The sequence below is a fragment of the Pygocentrus nattereri genome, chromosome 17 (genome assembly GCF_015220715.1).
Source record: "Pygocentrus nattereri isolate fPygNat1 chromosome 17, fPygNat1.pri, whole genome shotgun sequence".
Classification (NCBI taxonomy): Eukaryota; Metazoa; Chordata; class Actinopteri; order Characiformes; family Serrasalmidae; genus Pygocentrus; species Pygocentrus nattereri.
In genome coordinates, this window is record NC_051227.1 from 12,886,893 (window position 1) to 12,905,799 (window position 18,907).

At 41.5% G+C, this 18,907-nt stretch overlaps 1 protein-coding gene across 2 annotated transcripts in view; it reads left to right on the forward strand.

Moving 5' to 3' along the window:
• grin3ba (glutamate receptor, ionotropic, N-methyl-D-aspartate 3Ba) overlaps positions 1 to 18,907 on the forward strand; it is a 141,805-nt gene that overhangs the window by 7,637 nt on the left and 115,261 nt on the right. The window contains exon 1 of one of the 2 annotated variants that reach the window (XM_037546633.1): positions 3,369 to 3,535. The exons of the other annotated variant lie outside the window; for it this stretch is intronic. The gene's annotated coding sequence lies outside the window, so the exon portion shown is untranslated. Of the gene's footprint in view, positions 1 to 3,368; positions 3,536 to 18,907 lie in introns of those variants that run through there. 2 annotated transcript variants of the gene reach the window in all.

Genomic DNA, 18,907 nt, shown 5'->3' on the forward strand with positions numbered 1-18,907 from the left:
CTCTCTCTCTCTCTCTCTCTCTCTCTCCCTCTCTCTCCCTCTCTATCTCTCTCTTCTCCCTCTTTCTCTCTCTCTCCCCTCCCTCTCTCTCTCTCCCTCTCTACCCCCTCCCACCCTCCCTCTCTCTCTCTCCTTTCTCTGTTTCTCCTCCTCTCTCTCTCTCTCTCTCTGTGTTTTTTCTGTCTCTCTTTCTGATTCTCTCTCTCTCTCTCTCTCTCTCTCTCTCTCTCTCTCTCTCTGTTTTTTTCTGTCTCTTTCTTTCCCCCTCTCCTTTTTATATACTTTCTGTTTCTCTCTCTCTCTCTCTCTCTCTCTCTCTCTCTCTCTCTCTCTCTCTCTCTCCCTCCCTCTCTCTCTCTCTCTCTCCCTCCCTCTCTCTCTCCCTCTCTATCTCCCTCTCTCTCCCTCTCTATCTCTCTCTTCTCCCTCTTTCTCTCTCTCTCCCCTCCCTCTCTCTCTCTCTCTCTCTCTCCCTCTCTCCCCCTCTCTCTCCCTCTCTACCCCTCCCACCCCCCCCTCTCTCCTTTCTCTGTTTCTCCTCCTCTCTCTCTCTCTCTCTCTCTCTCTCTCTCTCTCTCTGTTTTTTCTGTCTTATTTTCTTTCCCCCTCTCCTTTTTATATATTTTCTGTTTCTCTCTCTCTTCCCTCCCCCCCCCCTCTCTCTCTCTCTCTCTCTCTCTCTGTCTCTCTCTCTCTCTCTCTCTCTCTCTCTCTCCCTCTCTCCCCCCCCCCCCCCCTCTCTCTCTCTCTCTCTCTCTCTCCCTCTCACCCCCTCCCCTGATTTGATTTAACTGATTTAATTTGCATACTTGATTATTATTTGATTTAATAATTTACATATCTGAGCTGTAGTTTGTAAAAAATGTTAAAACACCTTTTCAGGTCCAGCTACTGTTGCTATTGGTCAAATTTAAAAGACACATATTCGCTTCATCATTTACTTTATTTTTCCTCCTGATATTTGTGTGGGTTTAACAGGCAAGACATATATGCACGTGTGTGTACATACATACATACATACATACATACATACATACATAAATATATATACTTTAGGTGACCCTTATTAGTCCCACAATGGGAAAATTTCACCTCTGCATCTGTACAGTGAAACATCACATACACACTAGTGAGCACACACATGCTAGGGGGCAGTGAACACACTTGCCCGGAGTGGTAGGGAGCAGTTGAGGGTTAGGTGTCTTGCTCACAACTCAGTCAACAATATATATATACTGTCAGAACAAAACATTACGTCTGTTTTTGACATAATGTGAAAATGCTTGTTGTTCTTTACACTGTATGTAAATTTCATGATGGACCAAAAGAAAGAACCCTAAAAGACTTGGAAAATACCTGGTTCCACTGACTTGCATTAAAAGTAAATTATGTTTTTTTTGTTGTTCTCCTGTAAAGTTACCATTTTGGAGATATGAGGTTATACATATGATTCACTGGAAAGAGGCCCCGAATATTCTGCTGTAACTCCAGTTAGGATGAAGGAATCTGAACCAAAAAAATACACTGCATATCTTGACTCTTGACGTGTGTACTCGATTGCATTACATGCAATGCTGGAAATGATCTCCGTTTTCTGCCAGACACACGAAGGGGTACGGGGGTCTGTACACGAAAGTTGCAAATGGAGATTAAATGTCGCAAGGGCTGTCCGGTGCTTACCTCATCGCTTGGATGCAGAGGCATCCCGGCTTGTTCAAAGCTCCATATACTGAGGAGCTCACTGCACGTTGTTTCAATAAGTGTGTAAAAGAGCTCTTTTCTGATTGGCTGTGCCTTATTCAGATATCAGTTCAGGCTGAAACACTCCTTATAACTTCAGTGTGAATGGGTGGAGCTAAGCATGTAGGCTGAATAGGAGGATGTATGTAACAGTGTCGGTTTTTGTGACATCACAAACAGGGAATTTAGGCCTGTTCTATGAACTGTATTGAATGTTTACACACAGATTCTAATTCAGTCAGTAATCTCTGAAAAAATTAGGAAAACTCTGTTTTTTTATGATATGGTTTCACTGATGTGGCCCCTTTAAAGTACTCATCTCCCTTTTCGATGGTTTTCAGATTCCCAGTAGAACAATCCCAATACTGTTTGGGCACTGGGGCCGGGGCAGGTGGACTGCGTTAGTATTCTTAGCTGCAGGCCGAGACTCTTCGCTTTCCGTCTCCAGCAGTGCAGCCAATTGCAGCGGTTTCTCCTGGCAGGGAAAAACCTCAAAAGAGTTTTTATCTGTCACACCCTGGCAGCACATGGCCACAATGGAACAAAGCAGGCTCTGAGTTTGCATAAGGCCTGAGCGGCCTGGACGGGCTTTTGTACGCCAAACACCTTCTCCTCCAGAGCACGTTAAAGAAGGAATTTGGCAGAAAATAAAATGTATTCATTTCCCCTCTTTATCGATCATCTGATATGTTTGAGGACTGAAGGTTCTTCACAGCATTTTGAGCTTTTTTCCCAGATCAGAGGTCGTTTGTCTGGAGAGTTTGGTACATGCGTCCGAGTGTAAAGGTTGTTTTGAGCCTGGGAGCAGTCCAGAAAGCTAACGTCTGGTCAGCATATATGAAAGATGTCCAATCCCAGTGAGACTCAACTCAGACTCGTGTAAGAGACTCAAGACGCAATTTGGACATGGTCTTGGAATCACACTTTAGAAACTAGATTCAGACTCACATACCAGAGACTCAAGACTCAGACTTGAAGTCGCACCTCAGATATGCAAGACAAAGACGTGGAGTCACACTTCAGAGACTTGAGACTCAGACTTGGAGTCGCACATCAAAGACTCGAGACTGACACTCAGAGTTGCCGCTCATAGACTCGAGACTCAGACAAGGAGTCACACCTCAGAGACTCGAGACTCAGACGTGGACTCACCTCAGAGACTTGAGACTCAGGCTCAGACTCACACCACAGAGTCTCAAGACTAATGATCTTACAGTGTCCACTCCTGGTAGGACACAAAGCATGACTTCTTACACCTAACAGCCTTGACACTCATTCATTTGCACCTAAAATAATAAGACATTGTATGACACACTATTGTCTATGAACATGGATCAAATGCATGTGACATGAAGACAGCGCATCATACAGAGTCCAAAACCACATAATCAAGCCTAGTAGAGATACTGAACACTATATGGTTGGAGGTCTGCAGCTGTGTTAGGACTGGATTAGGTTTGGTCAGATAGACACTACACAGATAGACACCTCAGTTCGCACTCCATCCACTAGGGGGTCTCTTTGTTCCCTGACATCCCTATGTACATTAAGGGGCGTGTCTATCTGAAGATGGCTTCTAGATTTGAAAGAGTGGGACCAAGAGGAAGGCCTATTAGCATTGCATTTGGTGGAGCTGAGGAGCACCCTTACCCTTCACCAGAGAACTGGAAATCACTATGTCCTACATTTATTGACCTTCCAGTTTGAGCTTCTTCATCTCAGCTAGAGAGCCAGTGCTTTGGATTCACTGGGATCTTCAGGCAAGGAAGGTGGACTCCCTTCACTTCCACACTGGGTAATTGTAACTTACAGGCTAAGAACCCTTCCTGACCAACCGCTCAACATCCCTGGGCAGTTTGCTCTGTGTTGGTGGGGAGCTGGAATTTCTTAGCAAGTTGGGGCTCAATTTGGGATTGATATCTTGTTTCTTTTTGGTGGTGTGTTGGCGTTTGGATTGGTTTGCGCTCTGCTGTGTTTGTTTGTTAGCTGTTTGCTTGTTCAATTATACTTATGAGGCTCGTATTGCTTTTGCTTATGTGACAAACAATAGCAGGGCTTATTTTGTGTCTGTTGTTTGGTTGTGGAGTCTTCAAGAGAAGAACATAAGTCACCAGCCCCTCAGCAGGTGATCTGCTTGACTGCCTTATTGAAGGCATTGATTGTCTTAGCAGTGGTTAGCAGTAGCTGTGGGACAGAGGTTGTTTAAAATAATAATGAACCGCTTTGGCTGTGTGCACGTCGCCCACAGTCAGGACAAAACCTCATCTTCATTTATGTTGCTTTTCAATTTTCAGCATAATTTGATGATGCCTGTTATTTCATGTTTAATGGACCAAAAGAAATAGTCTGGTAGCGTTGACTTCTATTAAAAGTGTGTTTTTTTTTTTTTTCCTTCTCTTATGAAGCCATCGTTTTGGAGATATAAGGATTTGCTTCTGACAGCAGCGATATGCTTTCAGCAGCTACGCCTGTGGTGCTAGCTAGGTTCTCCTGTCTGCAGAAAATGTGGCCATATAAAATCAGATTGTCCAGTTTTGCAGAAACACAGTGTGGCTCATTTGACTCCTCCAGCTCTGTGCTTTCGTGAGTTATTTAGAGCGGACCACCATCAGCGTTGAGCTTAATACTTTAGATAAAGTTATGTCTGTATTTTACAGTGGGGGACAGTAACTGAGTAAATGTAATTAGTTTCTGTACTTAAGTATTTTTTCATGTATCTGTACTGAAGTTTTTCCATTCTGGGCGACTTTTTCCTTTCACTCCACTACATTTCAGAGTCTAATATCTGACTTTTTCCTCCTACATTTTGAGAAATCTGTCGTTCCTTTTGGTTTCTGTGTGTATAAAAACGTAACATGTCAAAACGAAAGAAGCGCAAAGCCAGAGCACCAATCAGGGCCCAGCGGTCACTTTGTTTAGAGATGGTTTTGACCTGTTGGTCATACCGACCCAGTGCAGCACGCGGTTCAACGTCAGCGCAGCAGCGTAACATTTTGGGAGAGTCTGTTCAACATAAATGATGAACTAACCTAACTTTGTGTAAATAGAGCTCAATATAGAAATATGTCCACATATGCAGTCGAGACTGACGCGGCTTTTTTCTGAATTTCTACAAACACCATTTCATTTTATAGTAAATGAGTTTGGGCTGGTTTATGTTTATGAACAGACGCCTACAGATCAACATAGTAAAGGAGCTCATCTGTGATCCTGAGTTTAAAGCCAGTTTTTATTCAACTTCAACTTGGAACTAAGTTGTAAATAAATCTGAAACTGAAACTTTGCTTGTGTGTAAAAGTGATTTCAGAGCCACTCGGTTCTCCCTGATGGAAACTGTTTACCTTCAGTGTTTTGTGCTTCTGATCATTTTAATAGACGTCAGCGTCACTAATTAATGACGTCCTATTAAAAGACTGGTTTACGAAGAGAGACGCTGGAGGACTTTCACCTGAAATGAGTTTATGAAGCGAGTCTTGTTATAAGAATGATAACAGGACATCAGAGCCAGAATTACTCTTTTAGTACTTTTACTCAAATGGAGGTCTAAAAGGAGGAACTTCTACTTTTACTGCAGTAAAATTTTACCTTGGGTATCTCTACTTTAACTCGAGTACATAGTTTGCGTACTTTTTCCTCCACTAGTGTTTGGTACAGTAACCATGTCCCCCCGATGAGCCTGAGACCACTACTAAAATCCTGAGGGAGACCAGTGTAGCTCAGTCTTTGTTGCAAGGAGTAGTTGAATTGCCTGGATAAAGCTTTGAGGATGCATCAGTGGCTAGAGCACTTCAGGATGTGGGGGGTTTGTCTGATGCAGTGCTGCCCTCCCTCTCCCAGGGCCCTCTCTGTTGTTGACGAATGATGTGGTGAGTCTTGTATCTGTGGTGAGTCAGGTGCTTTGTGAAGTACCTGAAACCGAGGCTCTGGTAAACGAATATCCTGAGGTTTTTTCTCAGCCTATGTGGCCACTTGTGCCCAGTCTCGCAAACAAATTAGGGAGGCCGCTCTAAACCTTGGTGGGTTATTGGACTTGGCTAAGTTCAACAGAAAAGCCTTAATTAAGCAGCAGTGTGAGGACACCGCACTTGCCCTACTCCATAAGGAGGCTGGTACTTTTGAGCAGCGAAAGGACGTCACAGAGGGCTTGTTCTTGCATCATGGAGTTCTTATGAAGAAGTGAAGACCTGACTATCCTGGATCTGATGACTTGGTTATCTGTGCTTCGCTCATGTTAGGGCATGTGGACATTTTGTGAAGTGCAAGAAAGGATCAAACAGCATTTCTATTTACATGTGTCTGTTGAAGTTACATGAAGATGTTGTCTCTTATTATAAAATGGATAATATCAGTCCTAAATTCTGATTGGCTGAGCTGCCACAGCACAAAAAACCTGCTGTTAATGGATAATCTTTGACTCTGTTGTTGCTTGCATGGACTGCTGAGTGTCCCCATTTTCTGTTTAACCTGAGCAGCTGGTGACTTGTGTTCTTAACTAGAACTGGGCTAGTCAGCTGGCTAACGGGCTAAGACAGCCAACAACCTAAACAGCTCCATCATTAATATCACAGACTTGAATTAAAGCACTGACAGTCTGATTTACATTAAAGCTGCAGTATAAAAGTCTAAAAATGTCACTTGAATGTTGTACGTGCTTCAAATGTGCTTGTCAGAAGTCACGTCAAACCCAGACACAACCCCAAACATCCAGCTTCTACAGCCAAACGGTGCATCATGTATCAAGTGTGGATGTGTCTCAGAGCCAAATGACTGTTTCTTAGCTGTATTTTGCTCTGTTGGGCTGCAGGATCCAGTATTCAAGCTCCTACGTAGTGCACTATGTAGGGAGCATGGAGCCATTTGAGATTCAGCCCTGGCATGGGAAGAGGGTGCAGCTGGATTGATGGTAATTTGATAACCGAAACGTACTCATAAAGCAAAGATTTGTGCATTAAACAGTACTGTTATTATATGTTCGTTGTTATACGAGGAAAAGTTTAAAAATTTGTGACATGACCACAATATACAGTGAACATTCTCCTAATTCAGCAATCCATGATTGGTACCATGCACTAAAAGAAGTACATTTCTTGGTGGAACACTTGCTTGTCAATTATTATTAATAATAACTCATTACTTTTTGATAAATTGCGTTATCATATTTTGTCTGCCGCCAATTTGTAAAAGTAATAAGCCACTCGAGGCCATGAGATATCGTGATTTTATCATGGGGAAGGGGGTTTTACTCCGCTTCACGTCACGCCTATGAACACCCTTACCCATGATAAAATCACAGTAGTGCACGGCCTCTTGTGGGTTACTGCTTTATCATGCATGTTATGCTTGTCTGCTGGCAGAGAAGCCAAATCAGAAATTGTCCACTGTGCTGTTGTCCTTTTCCAGTGGTGGGAGGCTCATTTTCACAAGGGATGATGGATTGCAGTGGGCTACTGGCCAAAACAAAAAAGGTCATGGGTGTCTCAGAGGCTGTACCCATAATGCTAAAGGGGCAGTGCATGACTGACGATGTCTTACAGTTGCTATACTGCTCACACTACACAAAGTTTAGCATTTGCAGTCTGTTTGTTGTGATTGCTAATGATGCCGACACACTTCACCTCTTTTTACCCAGAGAGTTTAGGGACAAAACCCCACTGACTCATGGAAATAAACGTAAGAAATATCGATCACATGCCAAAGTGGTCATACCCATGTAATCCCCTCCTTTTCTGCCTCCGTATAGAACTTGAGTTGTTGTTAACAGCAGCAGCAGCTCTGTGCCTGGACTCTTTCCTGAAAGAGTCACTGTAAAACTGATACAAGCTCAGACGTGTGAATGTCTGTTACAAATTTCATATAAAACATATGGAACGTCTTGTACAAAATTCAACTGTGTCTAATTCAGAACACCCAAAGAATTTATCATGTGCACTAACATACTACTATAATCCCATAAGGACGATAGCTAGAAGAAATTTGTATTATCATAGAGGTTTTTTGTCATTGGTTTTGATTGAGTTTTGACATTTGTAGCCAGGACTGAAGGCCTAATGTTAAAAGCCAATCCATGTGGATGATATTTGTCCAACAGCACTGCACAGTGGGTCAGTCCATAACTATTCCTGTGCCGGGAAATCTTCCTGTAGGTCCTTTTACATTTATAGCATTTGGCAGACGCTCTTATCCAGAGCGACTTACAATTTGATCATTTTACACAGGTGGGGGAACGTAGTGTTGGGAATCTTGCCCAAGGAGTCCTTATTGGTATAGTGTAGGGTGCTTGCCCTGGTGGGGGATTGAACCCCAGTTTACAGTTAACCACTACACTATCCATCCACTCGGTTGGATCGTGTCCTCAGCAGTCAGGTGGGGGTTTTGCTTTGTGTACCTGACCAGTCTATGAACAACTCTGCCATACTGTTAAAAAAGATGGTTCTTCAAGGGTTCCTTAAGTAAAGACAATGGTTCTGTATAGAACTATGGACATGCAAAGAACCGTTTCTATGCATACATAGTGAAATGGTTCTTCAGATTCATGAAGAATGCTTTGTGTATTGTTCTACATAGAACCTTTTGGGGTAAAAAAAAAACCAGAACCCTTTTTGATGCTATATGCACCACAGTCTCCATCAGTCTCATCAATCTGAAGAGCCACTTCACCATACAAAGAACCATTAAAGCATGGCAAAGGTTCTTTGTGTCTATAATTCAATATAGAACCACAGAGCCTCACCAATGTTCTCTAATCTGGGGTTTGTTTTTCGAGTAAGAACAGAACCTACACACTCGAGCACAAAGGTGAGAACAGTTCTGCGCTTTAAGAACACGTCATGAAACTGATGGAGACTTTTTCGTCAGAGCTCTCTCAAGAACGCATTTAAGAACAAAATTTGAAAGATGATAGTGAACACTGTTCAGTAAAAAAAAAATACACAAACCTGAACACCCCCCCCCGACACCCCCCCCCCCCACCCCCCTGTTTTTTGTTTTGTTTGTTTTTTTTTTAGTTTTTTTTTTTTTTGTAAAAGTGCAGTGAATTTATTGGGCTACAAAGTTTTGTCTAGACCTCAACAGTTCTCCTGAACTTCCATTGTTTTTATGGCATTTCACATAAGCAAGAAATGTTCATATGGCTTTTTACAGTAATCTAGGACTTGGTTTCAGATCTAGCTAACAAGTTTTAAAGCAGGGTTCGCAACTCAAATGTTAAAGAGCCATTTTGTTCTTTAAGCAGAAATCAAACCACCTTGGGAGCCACAACATTTGATGTCCATTTTATCATCTTGGCTGAAAATACAGTATGTCTCAGTGTGTGCGCTAATGTGGTAGTATAGGCTAAATACACACACACACAAACACACACTCTCACACTCACTTTGCTCTGCTTTAAGCTTCAGCTCAGCTATACCTGCTTTTTCCACATCTCAAGCAGGAAACTTTTCCTCAAAAGTAGAACAGCTTCTTGTGAAATGTCTCTCAAAATACCTTTTATGAGGCTGAAGTCGCTTCAACTTCGAAAGACACCATTTAAGTTTGAAGAGGAAAATTCGATCGCGAAGCCGGCGAATGGGAGACTGACTTCAGCTTTACAGCTTTTTGTGTTTTCAGTTTCTCATTGAAGATTAATCGTAGGATTAAGGAAACCAGCTGGACTAATTATAAATGCTAATAAGTCCATTCGTCTTTAAATGATCGATGTTCGTCTTAAATCTCTCTCTTTGCCATTTCGTAGCTACTAGCTGGGCAAGACTGTTATCTGTGTTGCTATGGTGATCAGCAGTCTGCACTGATCTTCAGGGTTAAAGGGTGAATCAGCGGTTCTACATTAACTCCAGCGTTTAAGACCGTTTACTGTTAAACGGTGTTGAACGATCAGCAGAGCTTTATTTTACTGTAAAGGATGATTATTTTATTATTACCTACTAATCTAATTCAGCTGTGGAGCCACATCAGGACAGAAAAAGAGCCGGATGTTGCTGACCCCTGACTTAAAGGGTCATTTTATTACACTCTGTCTACGCCTGATTTGGATTCAGACCTACACTCCCGTGCAAAAAAATAAGAATAGTTGGTCTCCCATTAAACACACACTAGCTGGTCAGCTTGAAGCTTGTTTTTCAGCTGTTTGAAGCCGTCAATGCTGAGAGGATCAATACTGGCTCTTCTTTCTGTGAAAGGCTGCAGCCTCAACCTTTAAAGAAATCAAAGGAAAAAAGCTCTCGCACGCTATCTTACTGCAGCTCTTGCTTTAATGATCTGCTGTGAAGACCATTTGAGTTTTGCCATTTTGGGCTTGGCCCATTTGTTTGGGAGTGCAAGTACCAACCGGAGACAACTGTATGTTCAATAATTCCCATTAGAATCGAATAGAATTAGAATAGATAGGCCACCAGCAGAGATTTGGCACAGAGGATCCCAGTGACAGAGTGCCAGTGTACCAGTGTCATCCCGTCATTCCATATTGCTCATGTATGCAGAGCATACTTGACCCAGGCTCCATGTGAGATGAATCAATATTATTGGCAGGTATGTTTGTGATTGCCCCCATTTTGACACAGTCCAAGTAGGATGTCGGGGTCATTAGCAGCCACTGCTTCTCTCCCACAGCTCGAGCTGGCACGTGTCACTGTTTCAGAGCTATTAACTTTTCCGGGCCTACTTTAGCAAATTGAAAGTAAAGACCTATCCGACGCCGTAAAGTTCTCTGGCAGAGCGATGAAGAGCATATGCATTCATTTTAAGTTGTTCTGTTCACATATAGGAAAGCTTTATTCTGGCTGGAAGCTGGCTGGTGATTTTTCTCTGTAATATGCTCTATTGCTGCTGAGTAACTTCTTTCACTTCACTTTTAAAAGGGGGGGGTGGGGAGTACATATCCATCCATTGGTCTCTTTTGGGGCAGACGGCCTGAAATCTTCATTTAGTTTCTGTATGATTTAAATGAAAGAGTGCAGTTCTTTTCATTTTTTTCACCCTCTATATACTCCCTCAGCAGCTAAAGCACACAGCAGAGAGCAGAGATGATCATTTTACTGACCCCCCCACTCCCCCCACCCCCTCTGTCACAATTTATGTTGACTGATAAGTCTCGAGCTTATTTAGTGTTTCAGAAACCCCCCCCCCTGCTGTTTATCCACGCTGGAACTCGAGCGTTCATTAACTCAGCCTCTTTCCGCAGGAGATGCTTCTGTAACCAAAATGAAGATTAATACATTAAAAACCCAATTTGCCCCTTTGAGTGAAATTACATTCTAATCGCAGGACCTCGCCGAATTATGTTTCATTGTGGCGCGACTCTGGACGTGGCCGAGAAAGCCTATTAAACTTAATGAATCCTCTGCTTTGAGACGGCTCTTTAGCCACTGTCCGGCGCTGATGTCCTGTTAACCCTCATCCAGAGTGCAGCCATTCATAACTGACAGCATAAAGATTAGATGCATGTACGTTAAATGCATGTTTTGGCTGTATACGAGGTCAGTTCTGGTGCACGCTGCAAAAAAAATGTTATCTTGACATCATGTAAACATCTTAAATAGTCAGTATAGCTAATATTTCTCATTATGAGGCTGCTGCAAGAATTTTGTGAGATTATTTATCTTATTTCTAGACATTTGTACGCGTTTCTAAATAGAAAGTGAGGGTCTCGTTCAATTGACTGATCCTGTTAGTTGTTTTTAAGCACCAGTTCTTACAGCACAGTCTCTGCTTAAGATCCGCCACTTCCACCTACTCAAAACGTCTGATGTCTATTTCATGATAAAGCTGGGTAACACAATTTTTAGTGTGCACTGCATAAAATATCTAGAGTGAAATCTTTTTAAATGTAGTCTAAATATCTAATATTTCTCACTTCAGATGGTTGTAGGAGTATGAAAAGGCTATTTAGCCTATATCTAGATGTTTATAACTTGGTTGAAGTAATTTTATTAAGTGAAATAATCTCACTCTGCAGGCAACGAGTTGCTGTTCCCATAGTTAGGCAGCAAAATGACCAATTTCGACTGCAGGACCAATAAAGTACATGGCTACATTGGGCATGTTTTTTTAGAATAAGCTCAATTTTCTGCCAATATAGTAAGAATATAGTAATATAGTAAGAATATAGTAATGAATTAAAATGCTTAATCAGTTAATAACATCCAGAAATAAATTATGTTGACAAGGTTTAGATACACTATATTGCCAAAAGTATTCACTCACCTGTCCAAATCCAATCACTTCTATGGCCACAGGTGTATAAAGCCAAGCCCCTAGGCCTGCAGACTGCTTCTACAGACATTAGTGAAAGAATGGGTCGCTCTCAGGAGCTCAGTGAATTCCAGCGTGGTACCGTGATCGGAGTCCAGTCGTGAAATTTCCTCACTACTAAATATTCCACAGTCAACTGTCAGTGGGATTATAACAAAGTGGAAGCGATTGGGAACGACAGCAACTCAGCCACAAAGTGGTCGGCCACGTAAAATGACAGAGTGGGGTCAGCGGATGCTGAGGGGCATAGTGTGCAGAGGTCTCCAACTTTCTGCAGAGTCAATCACTACAGACCTCCAAACTTCATGTGGCCTTCAGATCAGCTCAAGAACAGCGTAGAGAGCTTCATGGAATGGGTTTCCATGGCCGAGCAGCTGCATCCAAGCCTTACATCACCAAGTGCAATGCAAAGCGTGGAATGCAGTGGTGTAAAGTGCCACCACTGGACTCTAGAGCAGTGGAGACGTGTTCTCTGGAGTGACCAATCACGCTTCTCTGTTTGTCAGTCTGGGTTTGGCGGTTGCCAGGAGAACGGTACGGAAAGTTTGGTGGAGGGGGGATTATGGTGTGGGGTTGTTTTTCAGGAGTTGGGCTCGGCCCCTTAGTTCCAGTGAAAGGAACTCTTAAAGCTTCAGCACCAAGAGATTTTGGACAATTTCATGCTCCCAACATTGTGGGAACAGTTTGGGGACGGGCCCTTCCTGTTCCAGCATGACTGCGCACCAGTGCACAAAGCAAGGACCATAAAGACATGGATGAGCGAGTTTGGTGTGGAAGAACTTGACTGACCTGCACAGAGTCCTGACCTCAACCCGACAGAACACCTTTGGGATGAATCAGAGCGGAGACTGAGAGCCAGGCCTTCTCGTCCAGCATCAGTGTCTGACCTCATAAATGCACTTCTGGAAGAACGGTCAAAAATTCCCATAAACACTCCTAACCATTGTGGAAAGCCTTCCCAGAAGAGTTGAAGCTGTAACAGCTGCAAAGGGTGGGCCAACATCACATTAAACCCTATGGATTAAGAATGGGATGTTGCTCAAGTTCATATGCATGTGAAGCCAGATGACCGAATACTTTTGGAAATATAGTGTGTGTTGACTACATTTAAGATCACACACATACCCTTTTTTGCAGTGAAAATTTAACCCCCATTTGCCCCTTCCAACAAATTTCCATAGTCTGAAGCGATGTTCCAGGTCGGGAACTCGATCTGAGGTGACTGCCAGTGTGAATGATGCGGTGAGGTGAGCAAGGAGTCAATCTTTAGCTTTGCAGTCAAGCTCCAGAGTGAATGGAGCCTCACGTTTGATTTTCAGCTCTGAAAATGTTCGAGAGTTTTCTTGTTAAATGGTCACCGACAAAACTGAAGGAAGAATCCAGGTAAGAGCCATTGAGAGGGCTGGTCAGGTGGTGTTCAGTAACTTCCAACATGTCACAATGACCCTGATATTAGAGGAGTAGACTGCATCAGCCCATACTCTGAATACAGGCTTCGGGAGACGATGAGTTTGATTGGCGAATGTGATGTTTTGTAGCTTTGGGATTCAGTTGTAATTGTAATACCTAAATGTAGGTATTGTGATATAAACAGAGTCTGTTCTACAGTTTCTCATTAGACTGAATGAATAACTGGCTCTAAATGTAGGTATTGTGATATAATCTGTTTGTGAGGAGACAGGAAGAGGAAGAGACAGGAGACAGGAAGACGCTATGCTGTAGTAACGCAGACTTCAACGCGAACCTCGGCAATATTGAGCAAGGCAGCAAGTCAGTAATCTATAAACCACATGGATTAGTTTTCTTAGCCAACACAGTTATAAAACAACTTTAAAAGCTATAAAATTTATATTAATAAACTACTCACTACCGGAAGTACACTGGAGGACGGTGAAGAAGATCTGGACAGTCTGCAAGCTTACATCGACGAGTGTTTCGACCGAGTCGTAATGGGAAAACCAACCAACACTCCGTCCAGCAACAAAGGAGCTCCATCCACCAAGAGGAGTCGCCCAGAAGATTCACCAGGGGCTTCTTCTCAGTCCAGCGAAGTGGCGGACATTTTGGAGTCCATCGATAAGAAGCTGTCCAGTTTCGACGCTCGCCTCTCCATTTTGGAAATTCTTCACAAGGAGTTTCAGGCTCTCCGGGAGTCGGTAGAGTTCAGCCAACAGCAGGTGGAAGCACTTGCTGTGGAGAACGCCGCTCTCAGAGAGTCGGTGAATTCCCTCACCAAGGGAATGACCCGGCTCTCGGAGGAGAATAAAAAAATCAGGGAAACCGTCACCGAGCTCCAGGCCCGCAGCATGAGGGACAACCTCGTGTTTTCGGGTCTACCGGAGAAATCGGAGGAAAACCCGGAAACGACAGTGAAAGAGTTCTTGCAATCCTACCTGAAGCTCCCGGAAGACACTGTTAAAACCATCAACTTCGATCGTGTTCACCGTATAGGAGCTAAGCGACCCGGGGCACACAGACCCAGACCAATCGTAGCCAAATTCGAACGTTTCAAGCAGAAAGAGCTGGTGAAGAGCCGCGGACGGGAGCTGAGAGGAACGGACTTCAGCGTCAACGATCAGTTTCCTAAAGAGATCCTGGAGCGACGCAAAATCCTGTTCCCTCTCCGGAAAAAACATATTCAAGAAGGTTCACGAGCTATCATTGCGGTGGACAAACTCTATATAAACGGACAGCTTTATCGCGACCAGGAAACCACGCCATGGCTATACTGATCAGGTGACCTGTGTATACAAACGCCTTTTTTCTCCATCTTCTTTGTTTTGTTTTTTTTTCTTTTTTTACATGTCTATATATAACAATTAATGCCGGTTTAGACAGCATAGTGGACTTTATGTTAAGTAATTATTATTTTTATTTTTATTTATTTATTTATTTTTTTTTTCTTTCTCTTTTTTTTTTTTTTTTTTTCTTTCTCTTCCCCTCATTCTTTTGCTATATTTGTCACTTTGGAGCACCCTTTCCTTTTCTTTTCTTTCTGCATCCAACATGTTTGCTACACAACACACACAATGCTATACAGGACACATAACATGCAATGTACACTCACACACACATCCACACACACACACACATCTTCAGTGAGCACGCAACACTTTCTCGATTAATTTCAATATGAGCACACTGAGGTTTGTTTCATGGAATGTGCGTGGAGTTGGTTCAAGGGAGAAGAAGGTGAAAATTATTAACCGATTAAACGACTTGCAGGCTGACATTGTGTTCCTACAGGAGACACATGTGTCCAGAACATCTGCACACACACTCTCCTCTTCACAGTTTCCTCATATGTACTCAGCCTGTTACAACTCTAAACAAAGAGGTGTAGCTATATTAATTAACAAAAGGATAAACTTCTCTATTAGAAACACGATGTCAGACCCCGAAGGCAGATTTATAATACTTAATCTATCTATTCAGAATATAGATTTATGTATTGCCAGTATATATGGACCAAATGTTGATGATCCCTCCTTCTTTCATACCTTCTTCACCTCACTTGCTGATCACTCTGATACCACAATTGTAATAGGAGGGGACTTCAACCTGGTACTTAATGCAGAGATTGACAGGCTTAGTACAGCAGTGAGTCAAAGAAACTGGCAGTCTGCAGACATTCTTAAACAATACATGAAGGATTTTGGTCTTTGCGATGCTTGGCGCTCACATCACCCCACTCTGAGAGATTATAGTTTTTTCTCACAAGTACATCACTCCCACTCCCGCTTGGATTACTTTTTAGTCAGTAGCTCCATGATGACGGAAATCACAGACACTCAGATACATCCGATCACTATTAGTGATCACGCACCTGTATCTGTGTCTCTGACACAGAAACGAGTTACACCACCAACTAGGAACTGGAGATTTAATACATCATTACTTAAAGAACAAGATTTCATTAATTATTTTAAACGAGAGTGGGCTATATACTTAGAACAAAATAATCTGCCGGAAATATCGCCATGTGTTCTATGGGAAGCAGGAAAGGCAGTAATGCGGGGTAAAATAATTTCTTACTGCGCACATAAGAAAAATAAAGAAAAAACACTTATATTAGAATTGGAACAGAAAATTAAATCTTTAGAAAATGCCTATGCTGCATCACCACAAGAAAATATAATTAACAGCCTGAGGAAACTTAAATTGGAATTAAATGAAATACTTGATAAGAAGACACAATTTATGTTGCAGAGGTTGCGTCTGGAAAACTTTGAACATGGAAATAAATCTGGAAAATTCCTGGCCAATCAGTTAAAACTGAATAAAGAAAAAACAGCTATTCACTCTATTAAAGACTCGGTCGGTAATATTACTCATGACCCACAACAAATAAATAACTCCTTTAAAGACTTTTATGAAGCCTTATACTCATCACAGATTAATCCATCTGATGCTGAAATTGAAGAATTTCTTAATGATATAAATCTACCTAAATTAAATGAGGATCAGATTACAACTCTTGATTCACCGTTTTCATCATCTGAATTCTGTAAGGCAATACAGCACCTTCCAAATAATAAAGCCCCAGGCCCAGACGGGTTCCCAGCAGAATTCTATAAAGAATTTTGGCCTGTGTTAGAACCTACTTTTTTCAGAATGGTGACTCAAATCAAGAATAACCACACAATCTCCCCAAACATGAACTCTGCCAACATTAGCCTGCTTCTTAAACCAGGCAAAGACCCAACACTTCCATCTAGCTATCGCCCAATCTCTCTTATTAATGTAGACCTTAAAATTATTTGCAAAGTTCTCGCAAGAAGATTAGAAAAAATCACTCCATATATTATACATTCGGACCAAACAGGTTTTATCAAGGGCCGGCACTCAGCCGATAACACACGCCGACTAATAAATATAATAGATTACTGTTCCATTAACAAATTAGAAAAAATAGTAGTCTCTTTAGATGCAGAGAAAGCATTCGACAGGGTAAATTGGAAATTTTTGTTAGCAGTTCTACATAAATTTGGATTTGGCCCATCCTTTATAAACTGGATCGAAACATTATACAGCTCTCCAAATGCACGGGTTAGGACAAATGATCTTATTTCACAAAGCTTCAGTCTGCAGAGGGGAACTAGACAAGGTTGCCCACTCTCTCCCTCAATGTTTATCATCTTCATTGAGCCACTAGCAGCAAAAATCAGACAGAATGTAAACATCAAAGGAATCCAAACAGAAAATACAGACCATAAAATAAGCCTTTATGCTGATGATGTATTACTTTTCCTCGGGAACTCACAAACCGCTCTTCTAAAGACAATCACACTTATAGATAAGTTCTCATCTGTATCAGATTACTCCATTAATTGGAGTAAATCAACAGTTTTGCCTCTGAATTGTAAATTTCAGAACATCATACCTACATCACTACAGTCGGGCAACATTAGATATCTAGGTATAAATTTTTCTCCCAGGCTGTTAGATCTGGTACGACTGAACCATATTCCTTTACTAAAAACAATAGAGGACGATCTCACACGTTGGAACTCTCTACCTATATCTCTCATGGGGAGAGTTGCCACAATAAAAATGATGATTCTGCCTAAAGTAAATTATCTGTTCTTAATGATCCCTAATAAACCTTCTATTGCTTGGTTTAAGTCGCTAGACTCATATATTTCTAAATTTTTATGGAAAAGTAAAACATCTAGAATAAGCTTGAAGACTTTACAAAAGCTAAAATGCAGCGGTGGTCTAGAACTACCAAATTTTTATCACTATTTTTTAGCCAATAGACTACAGTATGTTTCAAGGTGGATGAAATCAAACCGCTCAGACAGCCCATGGCTGGATCTGGAACAAACACTCTGTGGGAAATTGAAAATATCTGACTTACCTCTCATTAGCTCCAGCATTAAACATTACAATTGCTTTAAAAGCCTTACAATAAGCACCACCCTGATAGCCTGGTGGGAATTCTTAAAGATGGCTAAGTCTTCACTAATCCCTTGTAAATTAACACCCATTTGGAACAATCCCGATATATGTCGGAAAAAGACAGTACTGAATTTTTCAGAATGGCAAGAAAAAGGAATAAATAATTTAGAACATGTTATTCATGATGGGACCTTTATTTCATTTGAAGATCTTATTTTAAAATATGAAATTAGCAGTAGCAAATTTCTGGAATATCACCAATTGAGGTCCATCATACAGGCAAGATTTAATCTAAGTAATCTAAATCTAGAAATCCCTGTGTGGATAACAGACTTTCTAAACCTCTATACCCCTAAACTGTTATCAAAAATATACAAATTATTATTAAAAATTAATGATTCAATATCCCTTCCAATTACAAAATGGGAGAGAGATCTTTCCATCATCCCGGATGAAAATTTCTGGACACAGATATGTCTAAATACTTTTAAAATGACTAAAAATCCAAATTTACAACTTATACAATACAAAACTCTCCATAGAATACATTATACAGGGCACAGAATGTTCCAAATGGGCCTTAGAGAAACAAATATATGCACTAACTGCACAGGTAATTATATTGAAAATTATATGCATGCTATATGGTCTTGCATGCCAGTTCAGAGATTTTGGCAGACAATATGTGAAGACTTATCCACATGGTTCCATTGTGATATCCAAGCCTCACCAAAACTGTGCATTTTAGGTGATATAAGTGAATTAAACATAGAAACGAATATATCACCTATAGTTCTTACTGCCTTATGCATCGCCAAGAAAACTATCCTCATGAAGTGGAAATCAAAAAATGATTTATGTATAACTCACTACAGAAACCTACTTCTAGACCACATTAGTCTGGAAAGAATGTCTGCTACCACTAAAAATCAATTGACTACATTTGAATCCCTCTGGTCCCCACTGATCAGCTCCATCACGTGATGGGGGTAACCGGCTGTAGTCTTGTCTTGTGGTGTAC